Genomic DNA, 19,594 nt, shown 5'->3' on the forward strand with positions numbered 1-19,594 from the left:
TCTGGTTTATTTTTTATGAATAATTATAATGAAGTCGATGAATGGATTCTCTGTCACCATCACTTCCAATCCCTCCCCATCAGATCTTATTTTTACATTCCCTTCTCCATGATGCTCCACCAAAAGAGTACTCAGTTGAATATGAATTTGTATATATCAGACGCAGTAAGATAAATCTGAGACACCTCTTCTATACCAATTTATTAGAAATAGCGAGAGATATTTCTGATATCGACACAAACAATGACTTAAAACTGAACTTGCTACCAGTGTACTGTTTGAACATCAATATTCTTTAGCTGTCCTCAACTTCAGATATACTTCCTTTCTATTATAATATTATCCATTACATTATCAAAATTAGCCATATTACAATATGGATTAATCGATAATGAAAATAAAATTATAATAAAAAAAGAATATATAAACTAGAAATTATATTTCATATTTAATAAATTATTCCAATACACATCTATTGAAAGAAAAAATTAATTAATTTTATTTAGGCCGTAAATGGCAATAAAGACTGTTAATACTAAATTATATTTTTTAAAGTTATTCATGAATACATGAACGTAAAAAATATTGATGTTATAAAATTAATACCTAGAAAATATTTCCATTGATTTTAGTTAAATATGATTTTTTGAGTATCAATTTAAAAGTATTTTTCTAAAGAATTTTCAGTGATTCAATTATAAATAAACAACAATTACCCATTTATATTAATTTTATGCTTATTGATTTATTACAAGTTATTAAGAATTTCCAATATTATTTATGATTATCTCAAAAACGTTTTATTAAAAAAAAAAGATATATATATACATATACTTATACTATATATTAGAATACCCGTCGTGGCTTCGTTCGCGCTATTTAGTTGCGTTTCCCGTTGCGGTAAATTTTTTTTTTAATTTTATGTTCGTAGTCAAGTAACCGGAGGCAGGTGCAGTCAGACGCGTAGCACATACAATAACAATAGCAGGGGCTTTGTTGGTTAGGCCGCCGGACCGTAATGGTGTTTAGATATTTATCTAAAGTGTACTTTAAAGCCCAAATCTAGTGAATATCTCATTTAACATACTCCGAAATTTGAAAATTTACAATCCTTGTTCAATCTCTTTTTAACTTTCTTCATCCCTTTCAAGGTCAAATTTCAATAACCTAGAAATTGGTTTTTATATGATTAGATGAAGATTAAACAACCAAAAATCAAATTAATCTTCATTTGTTACCGAGAAATTAAAAAAAATATAGTAAAATCTCGATTTTAAACCTTTAAAATGGGAATTTAAAAAAATCCTTAATTTATGTGCACTTACACAGTAAGAAGGACGTGCAATTGTCATCTATTTATATTCAGTAGGTTTTTCTGGGCGTTGTTTATGAATGGCTCAGGACATGTTCTTTTACATATACACTAGTAGATCTGACGCGGTTTCGCCCGCGCTATATGGTTACCTGTTTATCCCGTCGCGGTCAGGGGATGTCACCCGGTAAGAAATCGCTTCATTTGCCCTTTCCATCTAGCCAGGGGACCCTTTCCCTAACTAGATGGCGGCAATGGGAGTCCAGGATCTAGCTAGACCTCCCTGGACCCTCTACTTTCATTAGACTCTTTCTTTAGTAAAGTAATCGGGGGCAGCCAACAGCTCTGCACATGCTGAAATTGTTTGAAAAGATATTTGAAAGCCACAATCTAGTGAATATCTTGTTTAGAATAGATGGAAATGTGGAAAATTTTCAATCAATATTTTAAAAAGATTTGTTTCTTCATCCCTTTCAAGGTCGAATTTCGAAAAGTCTAGGAAAACAATTTTATTTATTTACATGAAATTAAAAATATTTGAATGTTAAAAATTAACTTTTAAATATAAAATAATTAAAATTATGTTGAATATTGTATTCAACATAGAAACATAGTGTTCTTAATAGAAAAAATAATAAATATTTTATCCAAAAAAATTAAAATTAAATTGTAAACCGTACGATAAGGGTCTATTATCAGTATACTATTTGCATATACAATAGATATACAATAATAGATAATAAACAATGTTTAAGCGGTCCATGTAATAAGCAAAAAAAAAAAAATTATAAAACTTACCGGCCCGATTTCATTTATTAAATAACTAATAATCATAAGAATTGTATTATTTTTGTAATTGTAATATGTATTACATGAAAATGAAATCGAGCCGGTAAGAGTTTTGTAACAAATTTTATTTATTTAATTTTTATTTTTTCTTATTATATGGAACGCTTAAATATTGTTTATTACCTATTATTGTATATTTATTGTCTATTACATATATTTAAGATGTTATTTTAAAGAAAATTCTAAATTAATGACAGATTTGGATAATAGAAATGTAGTGTCTTACCTTTATTGATATATCATTTTGTTAAAAAAATTTTATTTATATTACACAAATTTTTTTGTTTTTTGAGCGGAAGAAATGATATCTGCGAGACTGTTACCGTACGGTTTACAATTTCATGGATATCACTGCGTTTTGTTAGATTATCTTTTATTTTTTTTATGAATTACTGTTTATCTGATATTAAAATTTATTGCCTTAGAACAAACAAATTGAATTTCATGGCCAATTTTTTTTGTTGATAGTCATATCATTTACTTCATACAATATTTTTCCTTTTTTAGTAAAACTAGTATATGACCTTTACGAATCGAAAATCCGTGATGTAACATTGTACTTATTCCTTTGAACGTGTAACTCTCGATTTTTATCGTTAACTTCAATTTTACCAATCAAATTTATTTCTGTTTTACTTATTCCATTTTTAATAAAACTATTATAATCTCTTGTAAACTAATATTTTTTTTTTTAAAAAAGAAGTGATGGGAATTAAAAAAATAATTTCATCTTCAGTACTTTCATTTCCATAACAGCATTTACTATAAAAACAAGCTATAGTATATTTTCTTTAAAATTTTATTATTTCAAGTACATTATTAAGGTTTCGTACGCTACCTATTACTATCGAGTAATGCTATCTAGCAGCGCTATTCTTAAAGGTACATTAAAAACCCGAATAAAATGACACATTCGTGTCCCGCGGTTCATCAGATGGCAAAAAAAAACGTTGTCTAACAAAACTCGATTAATTTTTTGAAAGTATTCTTTATTAATCTAATTGAACTGAATTATAATGTTTTCAAGCTTATTTTTCTCTCCCCATTTTCATTTTACTGTTAGGTTAGGTCATGTTTAGAATTGTAAAAGTAGTTTCTTATCTTAATAACAATACTATTTAGTCATCAACGAGAATTCATAATTTAATAAAGTATTTCTGTATTTTTATAAAATAATAAATTTTTTTATTAAATCGGTAGCTATACCTATCTTTATCAAAGACAATGTGTTTTTTTGCCGAATGATGCCGTTTGTTTTATTTATTATCGATGAAAGTTGTTATTATTATTCTTTTATTAGGTATGATATTAAACCTTACCGGAGTAATGATCATTGTACCATGTTTTAAACAGTACTCTTATAAAAAGCCTCATGCCTACATCACCTACATCAGTACATTTTTCTTATAATCCTTGCTGCATTACTGTGTGATATGCATGAATAAAATTTATTTGCAATTTTTTTTTATGGTATGATATTTATAACACATAGATTAACCCTATTTTTCCACTCTCCCCGAATCGGATTCCATAGTGAAGCATAACACAATCCGGGGGAGTGTCCTTTTATAAGCCAGCTGGATCTTGTCTACTAATGCCTGCCACTAACTCCCAGAGTAGGGTTACCAGGCCCGACTATGTCGTTCCTATTCCCCCACCCTAGAATTCGGAACTCGGCCTTTATGCCTTTTTTTCTCAAATAAGAACACCCAAAGGAGCATTCTCGCCGGGACTACGGTCTTTTCCACAAGAGGACGAGAGAGCCCCGTGCCTCATCACTGCTACCCGTCTGTGCATGCACAAACGAATAGCACCTGAGAAGGGAGCTATCCATCCCTCAACCCCTTGTTGTTCTAGCAGCTTTATCCTTCTGTTGAAGGACCGTGTGATAAAATCAGATATACCACGGAATTGTATCTCATTCGCCAACATACGGCCTACGATACTCTTCACCGTAAGTGGCCCAGTAATCAACTCGCATTCCAAGCGCTCCCTGTCCCAGATTAACCCTATTTGGAAACGTATTGTCTATCTTGGAAGAGTTGATATTATTTTGGTTTATGACATGAAAATAATGGCTAATGATAAATGAACCGATAAAAATATTTACTTTTTCTATCAGATGATTGTAATACACCTATGACTTTGGCGCTTCTGTTAGCAATGCGTGTGTGCGTTCTTACACAAACAGTAATAAATGAAAATTTTATTTAATCAAATATAATTGTTTTCTCTTTGAAAACTGTTCTCGTCACTCAAAGTATAAGAAATGAAGATCTAATTTATAAATATATGAATATAATACAATTATTTGTATCTATAAGAAATAAAATTTACGCGAATTTATTATAATATTTACTTCAATTTTTTTGGATTTCCTTCGATTATTTATAGAAAAAATACGATTTTTTTTGTGAGAGATGGATGTATATCATGAGCAATTTATTAAAGTTAATTCAAATTTTAATTTAAATAAATTTAGAGTTCCAATTTTTATTGAAAATAGTAATATATCGTGTTGGGTAGTCAGTGTTATTGAATTCATTACTATTTATGCATCCCTTCAATTTTTTTAAATTCAGATACTATGAAACTGTATTAATTAAAAATTTTATTATTTACTTATCCTGTTTCCATGTTCTGTGAATGCCTAGTTACTAAGAATTTGTGTTATATAATGAATTTTGTTATCTTTTAAATATTAACTGAGATATAAGCTTAAGTTTTTATTTTGATGTTACAAAATTTAAATAACAGTAAAACATATTAAATCTTGGAGCGTTTCCCCCTCAAAAAAAAAAAAAAATATATATATATATATATTTGTGAGCAGTGTTAGGAAATATTCAAAAAAATTATTAATTTTTATAGCTCAAGAATAATACTTTAAATTGATCCTCAAAATATATTATACAAACAAAAACATATCATTATTGACAGTGAAAAGAATTAAAGCTGAATATACAAAACAAGAGGTTTACCCATTTTTTTTTACTTTAGTTCACAAAGTAATCTTTACATCCAAAAATATAATAATATTAATCACCTTCTTAGAAAATTTTGATGCAGCTGATGTTTTATGTATAGTCATCAATTTTACTTGACGTGATTGGTTTTGCCGTACTCTACAAAAAACTGATTTTAAAACTTAAGCAAAACACAGATATTTAGGAACCAAAAACAACCTCAGCAAAAATTTTTAAATCAATCTGATCAAACTGATAAAAAAAATCCGTAACTTATAGTAAAGACACACATCATACTATACAATAGACCTCAATGTTTTAACGAAAACAAATTATACAACTTATAAGTAAATACCGAATAATTATTAAAATTGATAAAAATTATTCTATTATTAAAGCAGCTGTTATATTCTTTCTAATCACACAAAATTTATTAAAATAATGAAAAAAGTTTGAAACATATTGAAAGTTATAAAACATATTGAAGATAAAATTAAATTCATTGTAGATTGTTTTATGTGATAAAATTAGATTCAAATACCGATTACCGTAATGAAATAAACTATAAGTTATTCAAATGAAACTAGAGAAAAAATGATCGATTACTTAACAAATAATGTTATACCTACAAGAATAGTTTAAAAATAAGAAAATGATAGCATGACATATTTATAATTTTACAATATTTATAACTAGAATAAATTTGAGTGCTTTGTAGCTCAGAAATTACAAGCTAAAAGAGAAACATACAATTATACAAACAGAATTAACTGAAAAGTTGTATTTCAAGTGAGAATTATAATTCTGGAAAATTATTGAAATAGATATAACGGAAAATGGATAATGTAGATAACAGAGAATTGTTTAAAAAATTATGATCCGGGTTAAGAATTGAACCAGGGAACAGCACATGTAAAGCCAGCTTCCTTCCAGCAGTACCAAACAGCGAGCCAATAGACATTACCACCAGAGGCGGTATATATATCAGAATATATATAAAGCACATGATATGAGAGATATTAATAGTAATCTATCTGAATTTAAAAGAATTTCTCCTTAAATTAAGATATTATTACCTGATAATATAATAAATAAAGTCATAACAGGTGTTATGAGTACGCATATTATTTAATATTATGTTATTGATAAACTCTTTAATTTGTAAATGAGTATACTTTAATCGAATTAAATTTAACCCAGCGAAAATAAATACATAAGTTTTTATGTTTTTTGATACCAAATTTGTAGCTATATAATGTTTTATTTTATTTTTTGGATAGTCAGAACGTGTGTAATTGAAACATACAAAATGTATTACTGAAACTACCAGTTTGATATTTATTACTTTAAATGTTTTAATATTATAGATAAATTTTTATTAGAATAACGTATTCGTAATATATAAAACTGATAACTTTTTTTAAGTAGATATATTTAAAACATTTTTTATTTAATGTAATATACGATAAAAAAAATCTTAAAAGTGAACATTAACCAAAACTGATAATTGAAAATAAAATTCTTTTCACTATTAGCTCCATTCAAGAAAAAGTAGATGCTCATGATGTAAATTTGACATGCAAGAAAGCAATAACCATTTGAAAAGATAGACCATAATTTCCATTTCATTTTTAATAATCGCAACGAAGACTTAATATGTTAACGTGCTTGCATTATTAATTCTGTACATTAAACCATCCTTTTTTTCTCTTATAATAGACTAACGATATATTAGAAATGCAATACCAACTTGGCGCTATTTAAGATTTTTGAATGATTTAAACGATTTGTAACGGTACTGCCTTTTCCTTGCATTACAAATTCTATTAAACAAAAACCATAGTTAACGATACATTTTAGACATCTGACAATCAATTCATGTTATTATATTCTTGTTTTATTTGAAATAATAGTTGCATTTTAATCAATAATATTGTTTCTTATGATTCTGATTATTATTCATTACAGATCTTCTCGCTTTAGCAAATGATTTTATCTGATTAACTGTTTTTTAACATGAAAGGTTAACATCTAGTCTAGAAAGTAGATTCATTGTAGCCCAGATTAATAAATCTGCAACGTATTACGTAAGTACGTAAAGTTGAGATAGAATTGGTTTACAGTAAGAATGATGAACGTAAGACTAGAGAAAATCAATGTGACAATTGAACAGGACGATAATTTCGCACACATTGGTGTTGGTGTGATGTAACAGTCGGCACACATCATGTTTGAGGAAAACAGACATGAAAAAAAGAGAGAAGGGAGAGAGATTTGGCCTTGTTTTATAATTTAAATGCAGAGAATAAGTTTTTGATATAATGAAAACTATTTAAATTTAATAAAAAATTATAATTTTTTACGTAAATAAACTATGAAGAAATAACAGAGCCTAAATTTAAAAAAAAAAATTATACCTATATTTTTTTCACACACCAAATCATTCCGTTCAGTAAAACTTAAACCTGTAAGTAAACTTTCATCCTTCTAAATGAACGCTTGTTAGGCGTATTAAACAATTACGCAGTGCGAAATTATCTCTATGCGCAGTCGTCACGGTACGTTAGAGCAATGCGACTACTGTATTGTCTACTATTAATAATGTGACTAGCCTTCTCACGTCTGAGCTTTTGATATATAATTTAGTTGGCATTGTTTAATTTTCTATATGCAAATGAAATTAATTAGTGCAATATGGTAGTGTGAATAAGGAAAAATTATTTTATTTCTCCCACTTTTAGTTTTCTAATTTCAGAATTGGTAAAAATCTTCTCAGTCTAATTATTTTTTATATTGAACATGGTTACATATTTTTTGATTTCATTTATATTTATGCATGTTTCATTACTCACTTAAGAAATTTGTTTTTAAAGAATCTTTCGTCATTTCATTTTTCCAACTACGGTTCCGTCTGGCACAAATCGTAAAGATTGTTAAAGTTACTTAGAACATTTATTTATCATTTAAAAAATTTAAGTAAATTATTTACAACATAGAAGAAAAAGAAACTTCACGAAGTACAAACGTAAGTAAAATAAGTGTATTACATACACTTAAAGGTATACATAGACCAATAAAATATAATAATAATAATAATACAGAGTGTTTCTAAAATGGTGGGCTGACTATACTTTTTCGGATACTACTTGTAAAACTAAACAAAAACTATCCTTAGGAAAAATGGAAATTTTTCCTTCGTTCATCCCCTTTCCGCCATTTAGTTATTTTTATATAAAAAATTATATCTTAAGTTTGTAACGACGAATCGCATTATTATTTGGTAAGCATCTTCGTAATAAAGTTTTAAAATTAGCAAATATTCAGGACTTAAATACCTTTGCAAATGACAAAATGGCGGCCATGTTTATTTTTCAATTCGTTATATCTCTATAAATATTAGTTTTATCAAAATTTATGTTTCGCTAAAGTATTAAGTATTTTATTTTGAACAAAACGAAATTTTATTTTTGAAAATTGGTTAACAAATAGCCGAGTTTTGGCAGAAAATTGATATTGTAATTATGTGTGTGTTTTCTTGTCCTCCAGTATACGTTCAATTCGATGAAATATTAATTTTTTTTTTATTTATTGTTAATTCTAGTATTGTAAATTAGTATCAAATTAAGTAATAATTTTCTCACAATAATAGACCTAATAATTATGACACAAAATTACAACATCAATTTTCTCCCATAACTCAACTATTTGTTACCCGATTTAAAAAAAATAAAATTTAATTTTGTACAAAATAAAAGGCTTAATATTTTAGCCAAAACGCAGTTTGATAAAACAAATATTTATAGAAATATAACGGATTGAAAAATAAATATGGCCGCCATTTTGTCATTTGCAAAGGTATTTAAGTCCTGATTTTTTGCTAATTTTAAAACTTTATTACAATACGCTTACTAAATATTAATGTGATTCGTCTTCCAAACTTGATAAAAATAATTATATAAAAATAACACAATGGCGGACAGGAGGAGAACGAAGTCATTTTTCCTAAGGATTTTTTTTGTTTAGTTTTACAAGTAGAATCCGAAAAAGTATAGCCAGCACACGATTTTAGAAACACTTTGTATATTAATATATTTTCTCAAAAGAAAAATTAAATGAAGAAAAGATTCGTGGAATCGAAAAGTTTAAATAAGACACTGTATTTATGCATTCTTCGTACATATATGCAACTGAATTTCAAAAACTATAGTTAACTATTCTCAGAATAACTGCAAATTATGTAAGAAAGATTTTTAAGTTTAAAAATATTTATGATTAGAAAATATAAAACTAAAAAACCAATGTGTAAGATTACAGATCCGTACCTATAAAGCAACTTGTCCTGAGTGACTGAATCATCAACGCCCAGCAAAAATTACTGAAGATAAACATATTCTTCATATGGTGTAATTCCGCACTAAGAAAGGATATTTTAAAATTCCGAGTTTAAAGATTAAAATGGAATAACAACGTGATGTACTCTTTCTAATTTCATGGAAACAAATGAAGGTATTAACTTGATTTTTGTTTATGTAATATTCATGTTAATGTTTAATAATTTATATCTAGATTTTTTTGAAATTCTGAATTTAATGGGTTAAAAAAGATTTTGATTTTTTTTAAAACCCAGCTTTTTTTATTTCTAGGTATCAAATGGAAATATTTATTGGTTTTTAAATATGAAAATATTTAAAAACCAATTTCTAGATTTTTAAAAATTCGAACTTGAAAGTGCTGTAGAAAAGTAAAAAATATTTGAATTTTGATTGCAAATATCCCCCATTTCCGACTACACTAAACGAGATATTCAATTGGGGCTTGCAAATACTTTAAATAAATATCAAAAAACCTTTTTCGGGTTTTATAAATTTCGATTTTTTAAGGAGTAAGACGATGAACGACGCGGCGGCTCAACTGACACAGCTTCTGTTACTGCAAGTGTAACGCGAATGTTTGCATCTGCCTCCGGTTATTTGGCTAAAAAACATTAAAAAAATAATTTAAAACTTTTTAAAAAGTGAGAAACGAAGGACGGTCACCTCCTAGTGGTGTTTGTGAGGTAACGCTAAGAACCGTGCAAAATACATTTTTACCCATATGAACTGCGAGTATCCAGTATAATTATATTTTTAAGGTGGAGGCCTATTGTTTCGAAATCCACATTCTTAGATCACTCAAAGTTTTGGATCCTGTACTCACCAAACTGTTGCTCTGAAGAAATTGTAATTTTTTTTTTTTTTAATTATTATTCTCACACGCATGAGTTTAATGAACACAGTGGGATCCAAGGGGCAGAGTCGTCTGGCTAGACGGAAAGATTGCGTGCGAAACCGATACGGGGAAACGCTTATATTTAATAAACGTGATTGATTTTGGTAAACAACATTTTTTAAACAGCATTTCAGAAGTAAAATGAATAGAAGTAAGCATTTTATATTGAAAAAATTAATTTATTAAACTACAATCATAAATCTACCTTAGGCTGAGAATATAGGCTATTTACTCCTACTTCATAGCAACTCGACCTCTACTGTAGATTATAAATTACGAAATAAGTTTCTAAGGAATCCTTATCGAATAACTAGATGTTAGATAAATTTCATTCAGTAAGCATATCCCTTTATCTCATAAAAGCGTTGTTTTGTTATTAAACAACTTTATACGCTTATCAGCCAGCAAAATCAATTTTACTTGACAAGAATGAAATTTAAAATAAACAATGCATAACAATAAAAATAAAAAATAAAAAATAAAAATATATATCTACATGATAAATTAAATATTAATAACATACTGTTTGAATTGCAAAGTTAAAATATTTTGAAGATAATGTACCTTATCATGGATAAGGTACAAAATCTTTTGTATCAGTGACAGAATAAAAACCAATTTGATACTAAAATAAAGAAAAAACTGTTCTTTCCATATTTAATAGGCATTTGATGCAGTCATTTATACAAAATCGTGTTATAAAAAAATACGGTTTTCTTCTTTCTCTTGAAAATGTAACATTAGAAATAAATAATTATTTATTCTTTTAATAATAAATTTTTCACAATTTACGAGTATTACAGGTTCACTATAATTTTGAGTTATTAGTCGCTCATATTTTTTACTATTTTAACATCCTGCTTGTTCTTTCACGAATCTTGTTTATGATAATTGAATACAGTTTCTTATTTACAGTTTATTACTATAAATGTTCGAGAAATTATCATTTACACAATTTCAATTTAGCAGGCTCAAATTGCTGCCCTCAGTGGAAGCATCTTATATTCTGAATGTACTTTTGTAAATATTTATAATTTAAAGCACTTTTATATTACAAATACATATTTTTACACTTAAAATATCCCCATTTTCTCGTTTATAAGCAAATTAAATGTCATCTTCAGTATTATTAGTTCTTATTTATCATACAGTAAATTATGCGTTAAATTATTCGTTCAATTTAATTTTATTTAGAAATAAAATCTTATTATAAATAATGAAAAAAATAAGTAACACTATATTTAAGCAAACATTATTAATTCTCCTATTTTAGATTATAAGAAAAAAGTGACAACCAGGTACAATAAGGTAATCTATACCAAAAAAAAAAAAAATAGTTGTGATTTACTAAGTTGATAAATATTAGGAATCTTAAAAGTGGATAATAATATTGCAGTTTGGGTTAAACAGAGTGTCTCACGAAAAAATAGATGTTCTACGGTGAAAATAATGAAAAGAGTTCATTCGTAGGTCTGAGAAATGATGGGCCGTAACTCGAAAACAAAGTGTTGTTTTCGAATTAGGCTAGCGAAAGATTTCGCCCGGATTTCAGATCTTCTAAAAAATTAAGCCATACTATAATTTTTGAAAGACAAATAAAGGAGTAAATTTGGTTATTTCTTATGTAATTTGAGCTGGGAAATAAGATAAAACAGGTCCCAGAATTGACTCCAGTAGGATTTTAAGATATCCGACATAAAAAGCAAAATTCGGTGTAGATAAACAAGTTTATTTTAGGTTTGTGGTTAAGCTTTGTTAAATTAATAATAAATGCAGAAGATTTAGTAACAAAACTTGTATAGAATTTAATTTTGAGAAAATTAATGTTACTCTAGGATAAATTACTGTACAAATATATAAATGAAATTACGAGTTTAAATGGTTAAAATGAATTTTTTAATTTTTTGTTTAAATCCTACTTTTTTTAATTTCTCGGTAAAAGTGAACAGTAACTTGATTTTTGGTCTGTGTAATGTTGATATTTGATTTTTGAAATTCAATCTTGAAAGATGGTAAAGAAATGTAAAATATTTGAACAATGATTGCAAATTTTTCCAATTTCCGACTATGCTAAAATAGATATTCAATAGATTTAGGATTTCAAATACTCTTTAAATAAATATCTGCAAACCATTTTTGGATTTTTTAATTTCGATTTGTTAAGGGATACGATGGTGTACAGCTCGGCAGCAAAGCCAACACAGCCACTGTCACTCTTACTGTAAGTGCGACGTGACTGGCTACACCTGCCTCCTGTTCCTAAACTAAAAACATGATAAAAAAAAATGAAGTGAAGAAAATTGCGAGTAACCATATAGATGGGCCGGCCTCCGTAACGCGAGTGGTAGCGTCTCGGCCTTTCATCCGGAGATCCCGGGTTCGAATCCCGGTCAGGCATGGAGTTTTCACACAGGCCACAAATCATTCATCTTTTCCTCTGAAGCAATACCTAACGGTGGTGCCGGAGGTTCAACAAAAAAACCATCTAGATGTGGCGAAGCTGTGCCGATGCGAGTTACAATTAATACAATATAGTTTTACCACAAAACACAATTAATGTAAAAGGTTTTAATGATAATGTGATCTAAAATAATTCAATACCGGTTCTACGTTTGTCAAATCACAATTACGAACTTACTATTTAAATCTATAACTGTTAAATAATTTTGGCAATAGTAAGTAGTAAGTAATATTGTTAAGTAACATTATAATTTTGTGTTGTATCAGAATTTGAGCAATATCTCCTTTATAAAAATTACTACATAATTTGTTGATTCAAATGTGGTATGGTTTCACAAATGTACTGTTATTTATGGTGGTGGTGTTTAGTGTTTTTAGCTTTGAAAATCATGTGATATGATAATATATTTACAAACTGCCGCAGAAACCAAAGCATATTTACCTATCTGCAATATATAATATTAAACGAATATTTAGAAAATGTTGTAGGTTTGTTTTACGATCCAATGATTTTGCTGACACTCCATAGATATAAAGATTTTAAAATTGCATTTAAAAAGTTTTGGAAGTTCCAATTTAGATATAATTTAAGTTAAAATTTTGTTCTTTTATTATATTTTTATTTATCAAGCCAAATTGTTTAGGGGTTATTCTTTATAAAGTGGAGATTAGTCCCAAGTGGAGGCTAACTCCCTTAGGTAATTATAATTTCAGAATCTTTCATATAAAATGTACGATAAATCTATTTGATAAACACTGTCTGAGATTATCTAGCGACAAATTAATAATGCTTTTGAAAAATTGAAATGCTTTCCTGATCAACTTTAAAACCTTTGGATGATAACATTCATGAACTTGATCGATTCGTAAGGCAACACTTTTGAGATTCCGGGAAATTCCCATTCTCAAAAGTGAAAATATTAACTACATAATTAATTTGAGAACACCTCGCGTCTGGTATTATTGAAAAATTTATCCGGAGGTCTGATTTCTATAGGTTTATAGATGCCAAGCATAAAAAAAAGGATTTTATTAGAGCAGTTTGGCTTCTGACTCTGGGGGTTTATACTAATTTTTCGTTATGTATTTGTTAAAGACTTTTACTGCTAAAAATTATATGGATGAAGGAAACGGATTTCAATATTATGTTTCTGTAGGCTGATAGACCGGGTTGAAAATAAGGTGTTGTGAAATTTATCACCCTGGTAAAAGATCTGATGATAGTGAATGATATAAAATTAACTCCATATCAATTCTGCTGACTGATTTCTGTTAATTTGCAGAATCTTTAATTCTTAATATGTTTAACCTTTTCAGATCATGTAGTCTTGGAACTAGTTATGTGCGGCGTCAGTTTTAAAACGCTATTATAAAATCATTTTATATGGGATCTAAGTCGTTTTTTTTTTTATATTCACAAAGGAATCAGTTTTATTAGACAACTTGAACGACTTTTACACGATGTAAAATGTTTTATTTAGACAAGAAAGAATATGACCATTTTTTTCAGAAAATACTTGTGTGTTGACTTATGTATTATAATTGCTATGACGATTATGGACTTATCTATTATTTATAAAAATAGCTTATCATAGTAGCAACATATCGATGTATTGAAACGCATAATAAATTATGATATACGGCACACACAAAAAAAGGAATTTGTGGTCATAAATATGTCAGTTTTACTTGAGGTCTATAAATATCTTTTCTGACAAATGATATCGGTAAACATGTAACACACATCGGATTCGTAATGAATAACGGTATACAATAAAAATGGTTTTTTGTCAATCTGAATAGCCTTTTGAGTGGTGGGGATTTTTATAAAACGTAGTTTGCTGAATCTACTTTTACTTATACTAACATATGTTACTAACTGTGATTTATGGCACGGGTTTTTTATCTTATTTTGCCCAATTTTCAACCGATTTGCTTGAAAGTATTATTTTTAAAATCAGCAAATTATGTTTCATAAACATAAAGCAAAAAAAAAATTTTCGCTAATAAAAAACTCGGTAGAAATGCGCAAAAAAATTCGGCAATTAAATTAGCGTAATTTTTGTACCGTTTCAATTTTTTTATTGTTACAGGCATAAAAAATATCCAATCGTAACCGTTTTTTGTCAGAACCTGTTAAATCTCTTTAATATACTGTTTTTTTTTAAATTTTTTTCACAAGAGTGTAGCAAAAGACTATGAAGGGAGGCAATCAGATACCAACACATATTCGCGGAGCGCTAATCAACCGCAGATCATTGTGATGGGAAAAGGTTAAGATATTGTTTTGTATATTACTAAAATATAAACAAAATTATAAAAATGAATACAACTAACCAGTTACTGAACTGGTTAGTATTTAAATACTGTTATAAATAAAGTGTATAAATATTAATATCCAAATATTACTATTTTTATACTTGAAATTAAAGCGAATATATAATAATATGTTGTAAAATGATCCATTTGTCCCATTAGGTAGTGCACACACGCCCACACGCGCGCGCGCACGCACAGATCTAGCAAATTCTGCCATAGCCTCTTTGTGTATACAATTTCCTGTGTTTCGGTAACTGCTGTTCTTATTTTATAATAAATTAATAAAAATCGATTTTTATTTTCTCTGCATTTTTTTAAAATGTATACGGTGATGAGCGTCCTTTTCTTAAAATTCGTTAGAGCAGTAATTTACTTCTTAGCTTGTCCATGAGTGTAGATGTAATAAAAAGATTTTATTCATCATTACGCAGATAATATGCGCTAATGATTTATTTTTTATTTAGTTTTATTTATTACCTAACGTTACTTGAATATAAATTAAACTGATAATTTTGTTTAATGTACTATTAATCTTCCGATTTGTTTACACTACCGGAGAGAATTAGTAAAAGGAAATTTATATAGTTTGAATTATCTGCTTTTTTCGTTATTTTTTTAACTCCTATATTATTACAAATATTTGGGCTACTTAAACACCAGTATTTTTTTCGATTATATTCTGGATTGTGTAAAATGTAAGCCAAGCATAGATTTTTTTAATTTAATTTGCTGTATTTAATTCATTTTTCTTCTCCATTAATTAATTATTTTATTCTTTTTTTACGATAAAACATTTACTTTATTAAAATGTTGGCATGGAAATTATTACTTTAATTTTTAATTACTTTTTCGTTTAAATACTTTATCCTCGCTTTACTACGCGATTTATATCAGCGAGACAAAAGTGATGTTACGTATGATATCCATCTGAATTGACATCAATGATATCTGAATCTTTCCTGGATTCTGAATTTGGAACATTAAAAAAAATTGTGATAGGATTAGAAGTAGTAAATGGAAGTAATAAAAGTGATTTGTCGAAATACTTTTAGGTAGATTTCATAAGAAAGCTACCTATTGTAACGGGAACCATGATTCGACTTCCGGAAAATTTCGACATATCTTTGCATTTCACATCCCCCAGACTCCAAACCCACCGTCAGTTCAAATATTCATATATACACATTTCACTTTCTTGTGGACACGATGACTGCCGTAATTTTGTGCCAATCGCTTTCAAATTGATACATAAAATATAATGACCCAAAATCTCAGTCGAGTTCGTTAATGGGCAAAATCGGACTACGGGGGTGGAAATAAGGGTCGTTTTAAAAAAAAAATATCTCTATAATTTTCTTATTATGTAAAATATTGAATACGTTTACAATTCCTACTGTTCTTTGGATTAGGGCCTAAAACTTATCCAAGTAAAGTATGATTGATATCATCAACCGCTGGCCCACGGGGAAGGAAAAAATGGGGTTTCGAAAACAAAAAATATTTAATCTCCCTTGATAGGCACAGCATCGAATCGGTTTACAGTAGTCGTTAGTCTTCTAAAAATTTTGCCTGAAACAATTTTTGATATGACCAAACCTTACGGCAACGGATGACCAAAACCAATAAAAAACCCGTAAAAACAAGTTATCACTATAACTTTCTTATTGGGTAAATTTAAGCAAAATTGGCTGTTTTTTCATCAATATAAAGAGACAAACCTAGTATCTCTCACTAATCCTCAAATAAGTGTGTTATCAAGCAGTTCAGAAAAAATCATAAGTCTTGAGAAATTTAGCTTGTAGTCTAATAAGAAAACGTAGTGTCCGTAAAAATGGAAAGTAAAGTTTGTTACCAGCTCGTACAATCCGAGTTCGACTACCCCTATTTTGCACCGGTGAAATCTATCTCCGCCTTCCGAGCCGAAAGGAAATTTTTATATTCCGATATGTTGTAACAATTTGAATCTGAAAGAGAATGAATTGTGATTTCCTTTCTGTTTGATCATTTTTTTCTGTCTTAGGTCTTCTCTGTTGACTCACCGTTTTTATAATGATTTTTTAGAGTTTCCCACTACACATAAATTTGATCCAGATTTTAGTGATATTCAATTAGTTAAAGATTTTGAGCGTTATTAGTGTAGATTAAAGTGGACCATATTTTTTAAAAATTTTTTAGTCAATAGTGCATCGGATTGATCAAAAGGAAAAATTCCGATTGAAAATAAAAATCATATCTAGTTCAACCAAACTATTTGGAAGTATACACAAAAAATAAAAATTCTGAATGGGATTTTAAAAGACGGTGGGTGATTTAAGTTGATTTTATGAGTGGTTCCTTGCAAATAAATTATTTTTTAATATTAATAAATTTTGTTTTAATTCTCCATAGAAGTACGTCATCAGTTTTTTAGATATAAATTTTTTCACTCTAAAGATGGTTTGCAAGTTTCATGATTCCGGTATTTTTTTTTCTCCACCTCTTACAATTTATCCATGTTATAAAAATAACAAGTAACTTGATGTCATATTTAGGTTTTATTAACCAAAACTGTCCTAGGTTTTTCTCAAATGAGACCATTAAAATACTTTTTTTTTTAAATTAGTTTACGAATTAATTCGGCTGTTTTAATATAGTTGGTATATTATTTGGTAAACATATTAGTTATTTTCGTTACATTGTTCTCCAGTTTTATATCTAAGGCGATTAATTTCCAGAATAGTTAATGATTCAGTCACTTTTGATAGCTGTAACTTTATTCAAATTATGCGGGCTCGCGGGCTCGCAAAGCATTGCAGCAAAACGGATAATCAATGCATTTATATACCTATTGTAATGCCTAATTACAACTGCCTAAAACAACTTGGTTGTACATCAAAATACAACTGCATTTAGACTGGCTAGAATCTTTATTCACATATTTCATACGTTTATGTTAATTTCCTAATATATTTCAGTTATTTTTTTATTTTTATTTTTTTTGTTTACTCGTAAATTAACTAATTTCTTAATTATTAATTACATAATTAATTATTTCTTTACTTTGGCCGTAATAAGTAATGTTGTGCACAAGTAAACAAAATACCTTAAAAAATTAATACATTTTTAGAATTATATAAATTTTTACCTTATACAAAAATTTCTTTGTCGAGAGAATCATACTAAAAAATATTTCTGGGTCTTAGGTGGTTATTATTGTTATTTTTTATTTTTTATTTTTTTGGTTATCTGGGCATCGACTTCTTCGGTCATTATCCCCCGTCACATTCTTTAAAAAAGATTTAAATCACCATCAGGTTCGGCATATATAAGGGTGTAAAGGGCCCATAAATTTAGTTAAAAACACCAAAATTATCATCAAAGAAAATTTAAGCACAAACACTGAGAACACTTACAGGGTGTAATGAGCCTCGACATTGGTCGATGTTAACATGGCTACTCCATGGCCACTCTAACTCTTATATTTGGCGGTTGATCTCGCCAAAATGTATTGTAACTTCTTAATTTGAAATTTTCACTTTGGCAGAAATGTGTTTCATTCAGGCATATACAAATTGGGTCTACAACATGTACCAAGCATTGATGGATGTTTGACAAACATCCATTGATGTTCCATTGGAGAATCGACTCGCTAATGTATTTTTATTATTTAATCCTTAGGTTTGCCTTTCCGCCATCCTTTTATCCTTTTATTTTCCATTTCGCTAACAGCTTTGTGTTCATTAAGAATGTCATCGCCCGTTTAGCTCCCGCCTCCGAATCGAAGACCATCGAAGCCGCGGACGACGACGAACATCGATGGGCGCTTGGTTTAGGCTTCGATTGAGAGGCGGAAACCTGGGAGACCCCCCGCACAGAAGTCGCACCAGTCACCGCAGGGGGAAACAGAACAGGTCCCCCTCTGTGTTTTTTTGTGGCCTCTGTGGTTTAGAAGTCACCTCGGTAGTAGGAGGCTTGGGAGCCTCCGTAGAAGACTGCGAAGCAGTCACTTTCCTCGCACCATTATCCAATAGGTCACGTAGACGATCTTGAACCTCTGTGTTTTCAGAAAATGATTGAATTTTTTGGGTATAAGTCCTGTAACTGATATTACTATCGGCACTATTTTTACTTCATTTTGGTTCCAAACTGTCTTGATCTCTATTGCAAGTGGGGTGTACTTTGTGATTTTCTCTGTACATTTCTGTTGGGTGTTGTGGCTGAGCACTGTTATATCTATTAGATATGTCGTTGCAGCAGTCTTATCTATAAATGTAATGTCCGGTTTACTAGCGATAACGGATTTATCTGTAAGGATAGGCCTGTCGTAGTAAATTTTGTACGAGCTGCTCTCTATTACTGTGGCTGGATTATACTTGTAATACGGCGCATCTATTACATCTAGTTGGTGAGTATTGACTAGTTCTCGGTGAATTATTTTAAC

The sequence above is a fragment of the Lycorma delicatula genome, chromosome 1 (genome assembly GCF_047948215.1).
Source record: "Lycorma delicatula isolate Av1 chromosome 1, ASM4794821v1, whole genome shotgun sequence".
Classification (NCBI taxonomy): Eukaryota; Metazoa; Arthropoda; class Insecta; order Hemiptera; family Fulgoridae; genus Lycorma; species Lycorma delicatula.